Source organism: Mauremys mutica, unplaced genomic scaffold, assembly GCF_020497125.1.
Source record: "Mauremys mutica isolate MM-2020 ecotype Southern unplaced genomic scaffold, ASM2049712v1 Super-Scaffold_100329, whole genome shotgun sequence".
Taxonomy (NCBI): domain Eukaryota; kingdom Metazoa; phylum Chordata; order Testudines; family Geoemydidae; genus Mauremys; species Mauremys mutica.
The window spans coordinates 235454-253843 of record NW_025423315.1 but is presented as its reverse complement, the minus strand read 5'-3'; the positions used below and the strand labels follow the sequence as shown (position 1 = coordinate 253843).

At 50.2% G+C, this 18390-nt stretch overlaps 3 non-coding genes across 3 annotated transcripts; 1 reads left to right on the top strand and 2 right to left on the bottom strand.

Annotated features, from left to right (window-relative positions):
* Positions 1 to 260: 260 nt before the first annotated feature.
* TRNAI-UAU lies at positions 261 to 334 on the bottom strand. Its single transcript has one exon. It is a non-coding gene; the product is annotated as a tRNA-Ile (tRNA).
* Positions 335 to 1561: 1227 nt separating this feature from the next.
* Positions 1562 to 1635, top strand: TRNAT-UGU. The gene has a single exon. It is a non-coding gene; the product is annotated as a tRNA-Thr (tRNA).
* A 1685-nt stretch (positions 1636 to 3320) lies between these two features.
* On the bottom strand, positions 3321 to 3402 carry TRNAS-GCU. Its single transcript has one exon. It is a non-coding gene; the product is annotated as a tRNA-Ser (tRNA).
* Positions 3403 to 18390: the final 14988 nt, after the last annotated feature.

Here is an 18390-nt window from a genome sequence, read left to right as displayed (position 1 = left end):
GCTGCCCATGGATTCTGGCAGCCAGAATGAGCCATTTGGTGTGAGAGCCCAAACCTGCCCCTGTCCCTGAGGGAGGGGGTCATCTGTGACAGGCTGGAACACTGACTTATCAGCTCTTAACTCCCAAACTTTCATCAACTCTATTATCAGAGCCTGTGAGCGTAATTTAAACCATACTGGACTGGACCAAAGGTCCATCTAGCTCTCTGTTTTGTCCTCTGACAGTAGCCAATACCAGGTGCTCCTAGAGGTACTCAACAAGGCACCACTGGGAGTTGAACCCAGGATCTCCTGTTTATAAAACAGGTGCTTTAGCCAGCTAAGCCATGGTGCCTGCCTGTGGCTAAGGGACACTCTCTGCTCACACATGACTCCCTGCCATCCCCAGTGGGGACTGACAAGCTTTCCATGTGTTTGGATTCTGCAAAGCAGAGAAGCAGGTGAGGTTTTCCTTGCAAGCTGTGTGTGTGTGAGTGAATCTTTGGCCAGGTCTGCACTACAAAGTTATTTCAGCAGCATTATAATTGCTCAGTTGTGTGAAAAACACACAACGCTCCCTCGGTCGGCACTCTTCTCTGTCCCAACCCACAGCCCCTCCTATTCCCAGTGCCCCTCAATCCCAACCTCGACGAGAGGCCTAGAGCTTTTTGCAGCAAACTTCAAGTGACAAATTGTCAGTGTAAATGCTGCTGTTCATTATATCACCATAAGTGGCCTCCTCCAGTATCCCACCATGCCTGCCGTGAACTCGCCTGCCCTGCATTCCTGCTACAGAGGCTAGGCCCCTCCCCTTTCATAGCTCCAGAAAGTTCTGACAGCTGAGCCGCTATCTACACCGGGATTAGGCTGATATAACTCCATTGCTTGGGGTGGGGGGTACATTTTTTACACCTCTAAGTAATGTAGTTACACCGACCTAATTTCGTAGTGTAGACCTGTGCAAATAATCACTCACACACCTTGGGAGCAAAACTTCACCTGCTCCTCTGCTTTACACAATCCAAACACAAACAAAGCTTGTCAGGCCCCAGTGGGGGTTGGCAGACAGTCAGGTTTGGGCAGACATCATGCTTTGGTTAACAGCAGGCACCGTGGCTTAGCTGATTAAAGCACCTGTTTAGTAACAAGAGATCCTGGGTTCAACTCCCCCTGGTACCTTGGGGAGTGGCTTTTGGGGCACCTGGCATTGGCTACTGTCAGAAAACAACATTCAGAGCTAGATGGACTATTGGTCTGGCCCAGTGTGGCTTTTCTTATGGTTTAAATAACACGCACAGACACTGATAATAGAGTTACTGAAAGTTTGGGAGTGGGTAGGTCAGTGGTCCAGTCCCCACACAGATGACCCCCTCCCTCTGGGACAGGGGCAGGTCTGAGCTCTCACCCAAATGCTCATTGTGGCTGCCAGAATCTGTGGGCAGCTCATTTAGTTTATACCCAGGGTTGAGTCCTTGATTCTCTTCTGCTTTACAGAATCCAAAGATGAGTGAAGCTTGTCAGGGCCCAGTGGGGATTGGCAGAGAGTCAGGTGTGGGCAGACAGGATGCTTTCAGTAGCAGCAGGCACCATGGCTTAGCTGGTTACAGCACCTGTTTTGTAAACAGGAGATCCTGGGTTCAACTCCCAGTGGTGCTTTGTTGAGTGGCTTTTGGGGCACCTGGTGTTGGCTACTGTCAGAAAACAAGACTCAGAGCTAGATGGATTTTTGGTCTGGCCCAGAGTGTTTTTTCTTATGGTTTAAATTACACTCACAGGCACTGACAATAGAGTTACTGAATGTTTGGGTGTTAAGAGCTGGTAGGTCAGTGGTCCAGTCCCCTCAATGCGGTTTCACCATTTCCACTCGCTAAACTCCCTCCCACCCTTCTGGGCTCCTAGAGCAGGGGACTGAGCCTGAGCCCAGACAGGGACACTGCAACTTTACTCCAGACCAAGCTGCATGGCCCTGATTAATCCGACACGGGCCAGCCGAGGGTGTTTCATTGCACTGGAGACGTAGCCTAACGTTATGTCTACACTGTGATTAAAACTCCCAGGGCACCTGTCCCAAAGCCCTGGTCAGCTGACTCAGGCTTATGGGGCTTGGGCTGCAAGACTATAAAATTACAGTGCAGACATATGGGCTTGAGCCCAACCTCTGAGGCCCCACGAGAGGTGAGGGTTTCTGAACCCAGGCTTCAGTGTGAACACAAATATCTGCACCACAGTTTTTAGCCCTTCAGCTTTAGCTCCATGAGCCCAAGTCAGATGACCCAGGCCAGCCCTGCTGCCATCTTTATCCCAGGAGAGATGGACTCTAAGGGTACGTCTCCATTTGCAATGTAAGCCCAGGTGTGGCACGCTGTGCTCAGAGCAGCACCCTGCAAGCCCCATATTCACCACTCTCATATAATGATGCCATGGTTTGTACAAAGTCTGCCTGGTGAGGTATCATTTCAAAAGTCTTGATCTGTTGAACATCAATATCTTGTTGGATTGTGTGTGCTCACATTGGTTGGGAAGTTATGAAGTTTTGCTCTGTGTGCGTTACTGAGATATGTTATGAGGTTGGGAAATGCCCCCCACCAGCCTTTCAGGTGTGACAATGGAGGAGCCAGACTCACTGCTGGCCCATTGAAGGGATCCACACTCCCAAGGACTATCCCAGGAACCGTGTACAATGCAGGCTTCTCCGAGATAGCACAGAGACAATGGACACTGCTTGACTCACATCGTAGCAAAGGAGCTTCCTAGCAAGTTGGAAGAAACTATGAAAGAGGGGAAGAGACATCATGACTTGGCCTCTCTCCCAGACAACTCAGCAGCTGGAAACACACCTGGGGGACAAAGACTGAACTGAACTGACTCAGAAATCAGAAGAGAATAATAACAATAATACTTGCAAACCAAAGTCCCCAAACAGACTAGTACTGGCTTTTCAGCAGAAAATTTTCAGTTTGGGGAATTTTGTTTTCTCAGTCAGACCTTGCCAAGGGAAGCAGGGAGAAAATGTTGGAGTTGCCTCCTTCAGAACAGCTTGTCCTAGACACTAGCTCTGGTTCACTGTTCTGGCCTTGCTCGGGTTGAGGGTATTTTAATAATTTGGGCAGGTCCCAGGGTGTTTGGGGGAGATGATGAGGATGTTCCTTTTGAGATAAAAACTAAGAAATACAGCACTAGAGAATTCTTTTTTTTTTTTTAAGAAATCTGGGATTTAGACATTTTATTTAAAGCAAGGGAGTTCTGAGTTTCTGATTGCAAGAAGCAACATTGTTTGATCTGTCGTTGTACGAAAGGGGGACGTGGTCGTCTACAAAGGAGGGGTAAAAACTAAACACATCTGATGAAAATGGGATTTGAACCCATGCGTGCAGAGCACAATGGATTAGCAGTCCATCACCTTAACCACTCGGCCACCTCATCTGAGCTGTTAAAAAAAGGACAGGAGGAGAAATCTAAGGGCAGCAGAGAGAGGGACAATAAGGAGTTTTAAATACTAAGCGGAAGCAGGGGCTGAATGAGCTCCCCCCTCACATCTAGTGAGGCGCTGGGGGAAAGACTTCAGGAACAGACCGTGTTTGCACAGACACACCTACTCTGCCTAGCTATGCAGCACGATGGGGCCACTTTGCCAAAATGACCAGTTTTGGCTGGTGGTGGATTACAAATCACTTTAGGATTGACTGGAATGAAATGTTATTATCCTTCCTGCATGAGTGAAGAGCAGCAGAACATACCTCGTTGGTCCTGATGGAGGGGTGGGTGGGTGGGTGAGGAATAGCTTTTATTTGATTGCATAGAAGTGATTGAGAACGTCATCCTAAACCAGTGATCCCCAAACATTTCACACTGTGCCCGCTTAGCCATGGCTAAGGCCCCCCAGAAGCCACGATTGAGAACCGGGGCTGGGAGTGGGGCTGTTGCTTGCTGGGAAGAGGGGTGCAGACAGGGGTAAGGGGGTCAAGGCCGAGCGGGGAGTCAGGGGCCCAGGCTGAGGATGGGGTTAGGGAAGAGCTGGGGCAGAGTGGGGCTGAGTGCTGCTCCCTCCATGGGGGCTGGCTCAGGCCCTGAGGTGCCCCCATGAATGTTCCTCTGTGTCCCCCTAGGAGTCATGCCCCACACTTTGGGGACCACTGAACCCTACTCACTAAGCAGGGGCTAGTGATGCCAAAGCCCAGGGAAAGGGAGAACAAGTGCGGGGGCCCCAGAACCGGAACCCTGCCCCCCCACTTCTGTGTGTGTCTCGGCCCCCTTCCACCAATGGCCCCATCCACTGTCACCTCTGTTCCACCCCTTCCCCCACTGGCCCCACCCTGTCACTCCTTTGCCCCTGCCCCGCTGCGGCCCCGAGACCAGAGAAGCTCTGTGCCCTGCTGCAGCCCCCGGGCCGTAGCAGGGAGTGGGAGCTCCTCCAGCCCTGGGGCCGACATGGGGGAGACTTTTCCAGGGGGGGCCAATTTGGCCAGGGCCCCTAGTCATGGGCCCCACTGCCCCCTTGGTGACACAAGGTTTGGGGAGGCTGAGCCCCTCCCCCCCGAGCCTCCATTACGAGCCGCCCAGGCTACCACTGCTCAGTGTGGGGCCAGTCTCCCTGTGTTCTCTGCTGTTCGTGCTGGGGAGCCTGGCCGGCCTTAGGGGTGGGGCCCCCCGGCAGCCGCCCAGGGCTCCAGGGGGTCAAAGGGCACCGTGTGCCAGTGCAAAGGTGCTCACTGCTCTCCCCTGCCCCCAGTGCTCCTCCGTGGCCCCATAGAGGGTTGTGGGGAGCGAGGAGCAGCACTATGTGCTCCATGCGTCCTGGTCACTTTCCCCACCTGGGCTGGGCTGTGAGGGGAGCATCAGAAGCTGCTGCTTTCTGCCCTCCCCTGACGCAGCCCGGCTGAGGAAAGTGACCTGGATGCAGGGAACTCGGATGATGTCGCTTCTCTCCCCTCCCCCGCCCCGCAGGCCCTAGGGGTGCCCGGAGGAGCAGCATCCCAGGCAGGAGCGGGCAGCAATGCCAGCTGCTCCATGCACACAGGTCAGTGTCCCCACGTGGGTGCAGGAGGGGGTGCAGGGGTTAGGGGTGAAGGGGGTGCAGGAGAGGGGCAGTGGTTGGTGGCACAGGAGGGGGTGCAGGGTTTGGGGTGAAGGGGGTGCAGGAGAGGGGCAGTGGCTGGTGGCACAGGAGGGGAGTGCAGGAGTTAAGGGCAAAGGGGACACAGTGTAGGGGTTAGGGCACAGGAGGGGGCAGGAGTTAGGGGTGAAGGAGGCACAAGGGTTGGGAGTGCAGGAGCTAGCGGTAAAGGGGGAGGGGGATCCCCCAGGGGCACTGGGGAAGTGCCAAAGTACAAGTTTTGCCCCGGGCACCATTTCCCCTAACGCTGGTCCTTGGTAACATTTCTTGCTGGGAGGGGGAGGGGAGAGAGATGATGCATTTTCTTTCTGTTTCTTTCCTCTCCATTTTCTGCTCCTTCCTTCAATTCCAGAAACCTCCCTTGTGTTTCAGACTGTGCAGTGACGTCCTGCCCACCCCAGGCCTCTGGAGCCTTTGGAGCAGAAAGATCCCAGGAGCTGAGGGTGAATCCAGGGGTGAGTAGCTGGCAGGAAGGAGTCCTAGCAGCTCTTCTGGGAGCGCAGGGGAGGAATGACTCCCCCTTCTCTAGATTCTCCCCATGGGGCTCTGGGGAGCAGGGAGGGTTGTGTGATAAATTCCATCCAACTCCCCCTTTGTTCCAAGCCGAGGGACGTCTCAGCTCTGCACAATCCCCTTGGCAGCACCAAACAAGGGATGTTTTCCACTACCCAGGAGACCCAGCCAGGGACTGATGTGCTGGAAATATGTTGGGAAAGTGACTGTCTGAATTGCCAAGGCAGGGAATGAACAATCTACAGCAACGTCATTAACCACAAACACACTCTAACCATGCTCCAGCCAGTAGGGAAATGGGCAGGAATTCTTGCTGCTCAGCCATGGCCACATGTACAGAGCTGCACAGCAGTGAGTGTGCTGGGGAAGCTGGTCTGAGCAAACAATTGGAAATGACCCTTCAGTGAGAACAGAACCAGAGTGTAGAAAGGCCCCTGTGTTAAGTGCTTGTGGCTGAGGGCTTAGGGAGCTGGGCTGACACTATAGGGGTCTTTCTGTGGAGGTTTGATTCTTGCCAGCTAGGCAAGGCTGGTGTGTGGTGTCTGCATGGCTGTACTTTCAGTGATGTGGGTTTCTCTCTCTTGTTGTTCCATGGGCATCCTACTAGATTGCCAGCTGCCTTTCAACTGTAGTGTGGAGACTGTTTGTGTGCGCGGAGAGACAGTGAGTGTGTTGGGGAAGAGTGAGTGTGTTGAGCTAGGTAGGAGTGGATCATTATTATCCCTACTGGAAAGAGGGAGAAGCTAAGGCTGAGAAAGGAGAATTGACTTGGCTTAGGTCACACAGCCAGTCAGTGGCAGAGTTGGGAATAGGACCCAAGAGCCCTGATTTTCAAACTAACCATTGGATCTTGAATTTCATACATTGAATGACCTGAATAAAGTGCCCTCAGATGAGCTCCACACCAACAACAGTGCACAGTAATTATTCAGCAAGTATTCTAGGAGAGCTGCAATGTTAGAGAGAATCATCAACTGCTCAGAGACAATTAATGCAGAGAAGCAGCAAAATTCATCAAACATAGAACTGGTTCTGACTTATTTCCTTGGTCTTAAAAGAGAACAAGGACCTGAGTCTCCTCCCTGTCAATAACCCCCTGCTCAGCCAATCAGGGTAGAGACTGAGGACGGGAGGCTGAGGGTTCTCACCACAGAGCCCAAAGGATGGCCCAGGTCACCAGTGGGGATCACTGCCCGAGCACTATTTCAGCCCCACATTTTTGGGTGGACCTCCCAGAGTGGGAGCTGCAGAGCACTCCCCCGCAACACACACACACACACACGTCGCTCCTGGTGTTGGGAGAGGAACAGGAGAAAGGACAAAAGAAGCAAGACACGAAGAGAAAGGAGGGAGGGATGGATGGAGGAAAAGGCGAAACAAAAATGACAAACCTTAATGTCCCCAGTGATTCTAAGGGACAAAATCCCAGGTGAGGAATAAAATTCTGCCTCCTTAAGCTCGTCTTTTCCATGCCTAGAATTCAACTGTCACCAGATGGATCAGACTGAACAGGTTTCAAACCTCGAGGAGGCTCTTACCTTCTAAACAGGGATGGCAGTTTTCTGGTAAAATCACTAAAAGGAAAGGAGAAAACTCAAAAGAGGTTCCTCCTGGCGCTCACGTACGTGAACCCGAATACTCCCTCAGTCCTCAAAGAGAGACCTGGAGAAGGAGACTTGCTGAAGCAAAGCCACAGGGGTCTCTGAGGTTTCCCTGGCCCCTCACGCCTGTCCTGCCTGGCTGATGTCAGCATCTCTCTGTGAGGTCACCACCTCCCCACCACCTTTGACCAATAGTCTGAGGTCCTGCAAAAGGCCTTTGTGATGTCACTGCCACACCCCTCCCTCGCTGTGCTAATGTCCTGCCCCTGGCCAGGCACTGTGGAGGTTTGAGCTACTCCCTGTAGATCACCCCACTCAAGGAGCGTTCGTTCTAGGCAGCAAGCCGGCTAGAGAAGAAAACATCAGACGCTGCTCCCAATACAACACTCAGTTTTTCAGAAATTAGTCAACTTTATGGCCAGAAGAGACCATTAGAGCATCTAATCTGACCCCCTGCATATCACAGCCCTCCTGTATGACACAATAGCTACTTTTGGGGCAAACACATTCCAGAAAGGCATCTAGTCTTCATTAAATGACATCAGGAGATGGCGAATCCACCACTTCCCTTGGTAGCTGGTTCCTGTGGTGAATCATCCTCGCTGTTGACTATTTGTGCCTTATTTGTAATATGAATCCTTGGTCTGGCTCCCAGCCCCTCTCCAAGGGTTGCAGCTGTCTGGAGGTGATGCCTTCCACGCCTTCCTCATTCACACCTCATTCATTCAATAGGGCAATTGATTACAAAGTGGGGGGAAGATCTTATTCTACTTCTAGCAAAAAGACATTTTTCTTTTACCTTAATTATATTACCTTAGGGGCCCGCTATAACGTATTACCAAGGTTCAATACAAAGTCATATACAAGTTATACAAAAATGCATAATGCAGAGATTTATCTACAACTGCATTGACTGCGGTGTGCAGTAATATAGTGATCCCTGGGTCTTTGAATGAGGGTTTATACTTCGGGGGGGTGAGTCGGGGTGAGCGGCGAGTTGGAGGCGGGCGGGTGGGCAAAGAGGCGAGCAGTGAGGCAGCAGGGATTCTAGGGGCGGGCATGGGTGTTTCGGGCAGGGGAGGGAGGAGGTGAAAAGAGGTGAGTGGTGGGTGGGGGACTGACTAGGAGGGATGCAGCAAGCCAGCGGGGGGCTAGGGGTTGAAGAGGGGTGTGATGGTGGGGCCGAGCGGGGAGGAGGTGGGTCCTATTTTACCTCTGTGATCTGGTCACCCCATGTGCGCTGTTTCTTTCCCCCTCTACAGGCTTCCACATACCATCAGTGCCTTGCTAGTGGGCCATGCACCGTGAGAGATCTCTTCTCTTTGTGTGTGACTGGGAGTGTTTCCTTTGTGCGTGAATTTATTCAACAAAATCTTGAGCTTCGTAATGGCTACCATGAGTGAAAAGAAAAAGAGAATCAGAGCACAGCGTTTTCAACACTGAATGGACGAATAAATACGTACATACTGAGAATGATACAGTTACTAAAGTAAGCTTTCAAATTGCTAAGGGTAGGTCCATACTTACCCACCGGGTCGACGGGTGGCGTTCGACTTCTCGGAGTTCGAACTATCCCGTCTAATCTAGACGCGATAGTTCGAACTCCGGATGCACTCCCGTCGACTCCGGAACTCCACCACTGCGAACGGGGGAGCTGCGGACTTCGACCCCGCGGCGTCTGGACGGGTAAGTAGTTCGAACTAAGGTAGTTCAACTTCAGCTACGCTATTCGCTATTCGCGTAGCTGAAGTCGCGTACCTTAGTTCGACCCCCCCCCCCCCTAGTGTAGACCAGGGCTAAGGAAATTGCTGCTGCTGGGAAATGCTTCACAGAAGGTGAGTTTTTAAAAAAGTGTATCTTGATTGCTGTATCTGAGTTATGTCCAGAAAAGAGGGGAATATTTGAGAATGTCAGTCTATCACGCATGACTGTACAGAGAAGAATAGCTGACATTTCTACCAATCTAAGTAATCAGTTAAAGCAGAGAGTCAGTGAATTCTGCTTTTACTCCCTAGCTATGGATGAAAGCACCAATTTAAAAGACACCGCCCAACTTCTTATTTTTATTAGAGGTATTGATAATAACTTTGAAATTACTGAAGAACTTGTTGGCATGTGCTCCATGACGGGTCGCACAACCGGAAAAGAAATCTCCAGTGAAGTGATAAAGTCCATGAATGATAAGTCAGGATTAGATTTCACAAGCTTGGTGGCCATTTGTACTGAGGGTGCTCCAGCTATGTGTGGAAAAAATGTTGGTGCAGTTGTTATTCTTGAAGAATTTATTGGGAGACAAATAACCAAACATCACTGCATTTACATCAGCAGGTTTTGTGTAGCAAAGTCTTAAAATCTAAGCATGTCATGTCAGTGGTAGTTTCCATGTTAAACTACATCCATTCTAGAGGACTAAAAACATAGGACATTTAGAGCCTTTCTGGAAGGGGTAGACGCCGAGTGCAGCGACTTGATCTACCATACGGAAGTGAGGTGGTTGAGTCGAGGAAAAGTGCTCCGCCGTATCATTGCTTTGAAAGAGTAGGTAGCAAAATTCCTAGAAAATGGGCCAGTAAAATTCCCAGAGCTTGAAAATGAGTCCTGGAATCAAGATCTCTTTTTCTTTTGTGATATTACAGCCACCTGAATGATCTCAACATTCACCTTCAGGGAAAAAATCAACTTCTATTTCAAATGTGCGCAGCAGTGATAGCTTTCAAAATGAAACAAACTTTTCAGAAGTCAGCTGTCAAAAGGTGAAAAGTGTCACTTTCCCACTTGTGCACAACGTATCCCTCAGCACAAACACGCTGAGTTAGGAGAAAAATACACAAAGCAAATCAATATTTTGATTGAAGAATTTGACAGAAGACTTACTCTGTATAAAGAAGAGGACATCCAGGTGGATGGACATCTGTGGATCCAGAGGAAGTGCCACTAGATTTGCAGTTGGAGGTTATTGAATTTCCATGTTCGGCAGTTTACTGAAATAAGCACAGAGAAAGCAGCCTGCGGGACTTCTACAAGAGTCTGGACAATGAAAAATACAATAATCTTATCGAAGTTGCACTGAAAACATTCAGTATTTTTGGAAGCACTTTCATACGTGAACTTTTTCCATCATGAACATGAATAAAAACAAGCAACGTTCTTCTCTGACTGATGACCATTTGGAAAACATTATGAAAATATCCACTTCAAATATGACCCCCGAATACGACAAGCTTGTTGCCGAAAAGATGTACTATCTCTCATTAAATTTGCAAGGGAATTATGAAAAGTACAAATGTTTTCTTTCAATGAAACAGGTGTTTTTCATTTTTACATAATTCATAAAAAAATTAAAATAATTTTAAAAATTGTTTGCTTTAATTGAAAAATTCTTAATAAAGTATTACTCCCCGCCCCCAACCTTCCCTTTCGGCCCACAGCTGTTTCAGCGGGTTGGCGCTAGGGAAGGAGGGTTTGTTTCCGTGGGGCTGGGCAGTGCTAGGGGGGGAGTGTTTCCGTGGGCCGAGTGACACTGGGTGGGGTGTTTCTGTGGAGCCGGGGGGGGTTGGCCCTCAGCTGTTTTCTTTGGAGTAATATGGCCCTCGCCGCTTTATGAATTGTGCAGGCCTGATGTGTAGGGCGTTTCTCTTGTGTGGATTCTCTGATGTCTGATAAGGTCTGCGCTCCGACTGAAGCTTTTCCCGCACTCAGGGCATGGGTAGCGCGTCGCTCGTGTGTGGATTCTCTGATGTGCGTTAAGGGTAGAGCGCTGGCTGAAGCTTTTCCCACACTCAGAGCACGTGTAGGGCTTCTCCCCCGTGTGGATTCTCTGATGTCTGATCAGGTATGAGCTCCAGCTGAAGCTTTTCCCGCACTCAGAGCATGTGTAGGGCGTCTCTCCAGTGTGGATTCTCTGATGTGTGATCAGGGCAGAGATGTCACTGAAGCTTTTCCCACACTCAGAGCATATGTAGCGCGTCTCTCCCGTGTGGATTCTACGATGTGTAATGAGGTGTGAGTGCCGATTGAAGCTTCTCCCACACTCAGCGCATGCGTAGGGCTTCTCCCCTGTGTGGATTCTCTGGTGTGTGATAAGGTTTGAGCTTCTATTGAAGCTTTTCCCACACTCAGAGCACGTGTGGGGCATCTCACCTGTGTGGATTCTACAATGTCTGATAAGGTTTGAGCGCCGATCAAAGCTTTTCCCACACTCGACGCATGTGTGGGGCGTCTCCCCTGTGTGGATTCTACGATGTCTGATAAGGTGTGGGCGGTCATTGAAGCTTTTCCCGCACTCAGCGCATGTGTGGGGCGTCTCTCCAGTGTGGATTTTCTGATGTCTGATAAGCTTTGAGCGCCTATTGAACCTTTTCCCACACTCAGCGCATGTGTGGGGCGTCTCCCCTGCATGGATTCTCTGATGTGTGAAGGGCTGAGCTCTCATTGAAGCTTTCCCCGCACTCATGGCACATGTAGCGTGTCTCTTCCAAGTTGATTCTGTCGCATGTTATAAGGTCTGAGTGGCTACTGAAGTTTTCCTTTGGCCTCTCTTGAGTCTCACAAGAATTGGCTTTTTCTTGGAGTGCACAACTCCCAGAAACGTTCCCTTTGGATCTTCCTGATAACGTTCCATGTGGTTCTCCTTGCTCAGCATCTTCCTGCTGGGGTTTCTGCTCCTCATTCTCACTCCCCATCACATCACCTGATGGGAGACAGAGAGAATCCAGACATAGGTCACTCCCGGAACTGGAAAGAAATGGATAAGGGGAGATGGATAAAGGAGGAACCAAAATATGTGTGGGAGAGATCAAACCTATCAGGAGCTGATTTTCCCCACACCCTTCCCCAGAGGAGAGAGGAAGGGATCAGTTTTGGTCTGCATCTCACCAGAACACTCAGGGGAAAGCGAGATCGGGGAGGGACCTGCTGCCAGTTGTCAGTCAGAATAGGTTGGAAGCCATGAGTGACTTCTGCCATAATGATTCCACATCTGCAGGGAACAATCGTGAACTTGGAGAGCTCACAAGATCTTTGTAGGGCATCCCAAATGTTTCTTGCATTCCCAGACTGTGCGGCCCGCGGGCAAGAGGCGGGGTAGGGCTGCTGGGTTCAGACCCCTGCCTGGAGGGGTGGGGCACTGAGGAGGGAAGTGCTGGGCACGAGGCAGAGCCAGTAAGTGCCGAGCGAGGGGAGGGGCGCCTGGCCTGGGCTTGAGCTGCAGCTGGGTGTGTGTGTGTGTGTGTGTGAGTGCGACCTGCCCTGCCCCGACTGCTGCCCCCTTCCCTGGTCCAGGGACCTCCCCCCGGCTCCCTGCGGCCCCTGTGTTTGTGTGTTGGACAGTCACATCCAATCCCTTCACACTGCCCCCCTTTCCCTCCCCTTAGTTCATAGCCCCAGAAAATCCCTTCAAACTGCCCCCTTTTCCCCTCCCCTTAGTTCATAGCCCCAGAAAATCCCTTCACACTGCCCCCCTTTTCCCCTCCCCTTAGTTCATAGCCCCAGAAAATCCCTTCACACTGCCCCCCTTTTCCCCTCCCCTTAGTTCATAGCCCCAGAAAATCCCTTCACACTGCCCCCCTTTTCCCCTCCCCTTAGTTCATAGCCCCAGAAAATCCCTTCACACTGCCCCCCTTTTCCCCTCCCCTTAGTTCATGGGGGGGATGAGCCATAAAAACATTAAAATAATTTAAAAAATTGTTTGCTTTAATTGAAAAATTCTTAATAAAGTCCCCCCCCAACCCTTCCTTTTTGGCCCACAGCTTTTTCGACAGGGCAGTGCTGGGGAAGGAGGGTTTGTTTCCACCGGGCAGGTGGCGCGGGGGAGGGGGGGGTTATGTGTTTCGGGGGGGGGGGCCTGGGCAGCGCTGAGGGGGGGTTTCGGCAAGGCCGGGGGCGGGGGGTTGGCCCTCAGCTGTTTTCTTTGGAGTAATATGGCCCTCGCCGCTTTCCAAGTTGTGCAGGCCTGCATAAGGTTTCTCACCCGTGTGCATTCTCCGATGTCTGATAAGGCTCGAGCACTGATTGAAGCGTTTCCCACACTCAGAGCACATGTAGGGTTTCTCTCCAGTGTGGATTCTCCTATGTCTGATAAGGGAAGAGTGCAGACTAAAGCTTTTCCCGCACTCATGGCATCCATAAGGTTTCTCACCAATGTGGATTCTCCTATGTCTGATAAGGTTTGAGCGCCGACTGAAGTGTTTCCCACACTCATGGCATGTGTAGCGTCTCTCTTCCAAGTTGATTCGCTCACATGTAAGAAGGTCTGAGTGGCTACTGAAATTTTCCGATGGCCTGTGCTGACTCTCACAGGCTTTTGCTTTTTCTGGGAGTGCACAACTCCTGGACTCATTCCCTTTTGATCTTCCTGATAACGTCCCATGGGGTAATACTTGCTCAGTATCTTCCTGCTGGGGTTTCTCCTCATTCTCACTCACCATCCCAACACTTGATGGGAGACAGAGAGAATCCAGACTCAGGTCACTCCCTGCACCAGAGAGAAAGGAAATCTAAGAGTGGGGAATAGGAAAAGGGATGAACAAACCAAAATATGTGCGGGAGAGATCAAAGCTAACAGGAGCTGATTATCCCCAAACCTTTCCCCAGAGAAGAGAGAGGAAGGGATCAGTTCCGGGTCCTCATTGCACCAGAATTCTCAGGGGAAAGCGAGATCGGGGAGGGACCTCCTGCCAATTATCAGTCAGGGTAGAGGGGAGCCATGAGTGACATCTGCCTAATGATTCCACATCTGCAGGGAACAATCTTGAACTTAGAGAGCTCACAAGGTCTTTGTAGGGCATCCCAAATGTTTCCTGTATTCACGGACAGTTTTTGACTTGGTTTAACCAATTCCTCACCTGTGCAGGCAGCTCTCGGGAGCACTTTTTTCTCAGAGCCCTGGAGGTCTGGGACCCACGGCTCTTCCCATTGTTCCAGCTGCAATATCACATCAGGTTTGGAAACTGGAAACCCTACTCCAGGCAAAGAAAACAAGGGAGGTCAGTAGAATTTGTGGGATACTTGTCACAAAGAATAGTCCATGGTTTTAACCCCAGCTCATTTTTAAGCAGTAACGTCCCAAGGCCAGCTTCCTTGACTCAAAGTGGCAGGAGAGTTATTATTATTATAAATCATATGCAGTACCTTAGTGCCTAAGGGCCAGCTAACAGTGAGTCCCCATTGTGCTAGGCAAAGTACAAACAGAGAATAGTAGATGGCCCAGGCCCTGAAGAATTTACAGTTTAAATAGACTAGACAGACACAGAATGGGGGAAGAGGTGGAACCCCCCAGCAGAGTGAACTATGTGAAGGCAGAGGGACAGATCTGATGAACACAGGCATAGATCTTGAGACTGTCGTATTTAATGTTATGACTAGGGCCAGTGTTTTCTGGAAATTGCCGCTATAAATGCATTTTTTCCCCAAAATTACTCTTCATTTCTGGAATCACCCTTCGTATCTGGAATTTCTGATCAGAGGGTGGGTGGGGCATGCAGGGTCACAACCCCCCAGATTTCTGCCCAGAGACACCAGACTCCTCCCCAAGGCGCAGGGCAGAGGCTGGCTGTGGTTGAGACTTGCTGCCAATTTCTTTCCTCCTCATACAAGTCTGGACTCAGCAAAACCACCATGGAGCTTCCCCTGGGTAGGGGGGGCCCTTGGCAATGGGACATCAGGCTCCCTCATCAGGCTGCAGAGCGGATGGCGCTCGCACCTGCTCTCGGCTGCGTCCACAGCACCTCTCCCCTGCTCCTCTCCCCTGCACACAGCTGGTTCATGCCCTGTCTCCCCAGCACACAGCCGGCTCTAGGCTCTCAATGCCCAGTGTCTGGGCCCCACCTCCCCCACACAGCTGGCTCCTGTCCCCTCCCCCCAATGCATTTTCATGTTATAAAGGATTATATATTGCTCATGTTTCCAATTACTCTGTTTTCATTGCCAGCAAACACTGGCCCTACTTATGACTGTTATCTGTATCTTTGAGCCATAGAATACTTCATAGACTATGATGCTGAGATGGGCCAGATGATAGTGGGGAGGGCTGGGATGGGTTTCCTGTGCAATCTGGTGTCACTAAGGGGTGATGAATGCCAGATCCTAAAGCTGGTTATGCAGACCTCCATCTTTTGAAGCTTTGCCCTATGAAGAAAGGGGCAGGGACTGATTTTACCTCTTTCAGGAGACTGAAGAAGACAGACTTTTTGGGGAGAAACAGCTGAGTTTGAGCTGACTGAGGGGGATATTTTGGGCTACAAACTGACATGACCTGATAACCAAGAGGTCAGCTTTTAAGGAAGGATTTAATACACTTCGGAAACAACCAGTGATTCCAAAGATGACTGATGAGGCGGCAATGGAAAATATGCATTTAGATGCTTTTCTTGTTTTATATCTTTTCCCCAGAAGACACACTGACACTGTCATGGAACCATAGGATTGGTGCAATGCCCTGGCTTTGAAACAGTCCTTGGGAGGTGCCCCTTGAGTGCACTAGACCCCCAACGGGTCCCACTCTTCCACAAGGACAGGCCATGTAGCTTCAACACCTGAGACTGAGCCTCTGGCTTCAACACTCCTATTTCAACCTGTGAGCTCTGCCAGCAGGTCCCAGCTGAACGACATTCCTGTACACAGACTGTTCCTCAGTCAATGCACAGAGCAAGTTTTTGCTGTGACACTGGGCAGACTTTTAAAACATAGCAGGGTTTATTAGTCAACTAAAACACAGCATTGGAAAGTCCTTAGGACAGGGAAGTGAAGAAGACAATACAGTCCATACTGGCCAATGCCCTTGAGCCAGGCTGCAGTAGAAAATGCTTTGGTTTCCTGTCACTGTGCCTGTTCATTTGTCTTCGCTCCGGTAGAGCTCCCTGCACCTGCGAGCCCAGTTCTTCCTGCTCCCAAGAACGTAACGAGTCCATGTATGCTTCACTCAGCCAAGGGGAGATCCTCCCATGGACAGGTGACAATTAGTCCCTTGTCTCTGTCGGGTATTCCATTGATGTAGGTTGGCCCCAGCCAGTCCTTAATGACCCGTTCATATCACCTCATGACAGCTCTGTGACAAAACACCTCATGTCTCCTGCTCTTTCTAATCATAGCAATACCAATCAGAGAGGGAAACTGAGGTGTGTATTGGCATCATACAAGTATCACCAAAATTCCCACCTCTCTCACACACACACTGCTCACAGCCCTTGGAGAGAAAGCAAAGCACAGGAACTGGAGGTTAGTCCAGCAAACACAGTGGAGGACAAGCTGCAAGCCTCAAACCCTGGTCAAAAAGGAGAGGCATGTGGGTCCCTACGCATAGAGAGGGGCTGGCTAGAGGCCTGATACCTGAGAGGGCCATTCCTTGAGCATCACATGGAGGCAGATCAAAGGCTTAGCTACTCCATAACTGTGAAATTGCAAAAGCACACCCGTGATCGATTTAGTGGGTGAAGTAAACAGCTGCTAAATCGACTTCAGATTGCTCTCCAGTCGACCCCTGTACTTTATCTAAATGAGAGGAGTAAAGTAAGTCGACCCCCTGCAGCATACGCCCTGTGGTAACGCGATCTAAGGTACGCTGACTCCAGCTACTTTATTCACGTAGCTGGAGTTGCGCAGCGTAGGTCGACTGACTGCGGTAGTGTAAACATAGCCAAAGCTTGCTACAGTTAAGGGCCTTATATTAGGTGGAGGCTTTGTGGGAGTAGTTATGCTGAAGTCTGGGATTTATCTGAATAGGCCTAAGGAGAGAATCCCAAGTCAGATATTTTGCACCCTCATTTTGAGAGACTAACGAGTAACCACAAACAGGTGCAACACGCCACAGGATTCTGAAAGTGGGGGTGGGCTTTAGCAATCAGGTTGCTATTCAGTATCTCAGCAGTTGGACGCATTCATATATTGGAATTATTAATAAACTAAGTGATGTAAATCATGAGTATTAATGCTTGATGCTAAATTATGGACTTCCCAAAGGCCACATATGGGTTGGGGCAGCTATTGACATTATTGTAATCAGAGTAAAGGAGCAGATATGGTATATAGCCATCCTATTACCATAATAAAGTGGATAAATTACCTTTCCTAGTGACCATTTTTTCATTTTGTTGGGTCCCTGAGACAGGGTCAACGGAAGCAGGGCCTCCCTTCTGATGGGCTCCCTTGCCCCTCGATCTTTGTTTCCAACGGTGTCCATAACTTGTAAGTAGACACAGGGCAAGACCCTCTTTACTATCTAGTCTAATTGTTACGTGTATTGAGCCTGGCCTATGATTTCCATTATAACTGTCTGTATTAAATCACGTTTCTGTGTGTTTCACCAAATGTCATCCCCTCAATACACTGTGAGTGGCCATGTACAAGGACGAGCTGTGCCCCAATACGTAATCTTATAGCCATAAACATTGTACAGGCTACATCACCACCCTGTGACATCATCAACAAAGTGCCCATTTGTGCCTGGGTAGCGGCCCGGCGATGGGAGGGAGGATGCAGCAAGGACTCCGGATCGGTGGCCAGGGTCGCTGTGCATAGAGATGGGGAGGTTATATGGGGAGGGGGGTAATGAGCGGGAGAGGGAGGTCAAGAGTTAAAATAATATTTAGGGAAAAAATGTATAATGAAGCGAAACTGAACAGAAATAAAACCGGAGTGTAGGCTCTAAAGCTTGGGTAGGGATTCGGGGTTAAAGGTCTGGGATTCCCCATAGCTCCAGATCCCTAAACCTCTCCTCCCTCCCACTGACCCACCCAGCCCACGTCCTGGGTGCCCTTCCTCCACACTCCCCTCCTCTTCGTCCCATTACTCTCAGCCGGCACCACCTCCCGGCACCTTGGGAACTTCTTGCCTTTCCTCCTCGTCTCTCACAACCTCATTCCTCTCTGCTGCTTCTTAGCTCTAACCCTGCACACACCCTCCCCATGTCCTGGCACCCCAGAATTATCTACTCCCCGCTTCTCCTCCCCTCCCATAGCTCTGTTCTCCCTTCACCCGTGGGGTCCTGAATGTCAACATTATACGCTCTCCTATCAAAAACAACAAGGAGTCCAGTGGTGGCACCTTAAAGACTAACGGATTTATTTGGGCATCAGCTTTCGTGGGTAAAAAACTTCACTTCTTTAGCTGCATCTCCTATCAAAAGAGGAGCTCATCTGCCTGTCACACAAGCCAGGCATGAGTCACACACCTATTTACTTTAGAATTCTA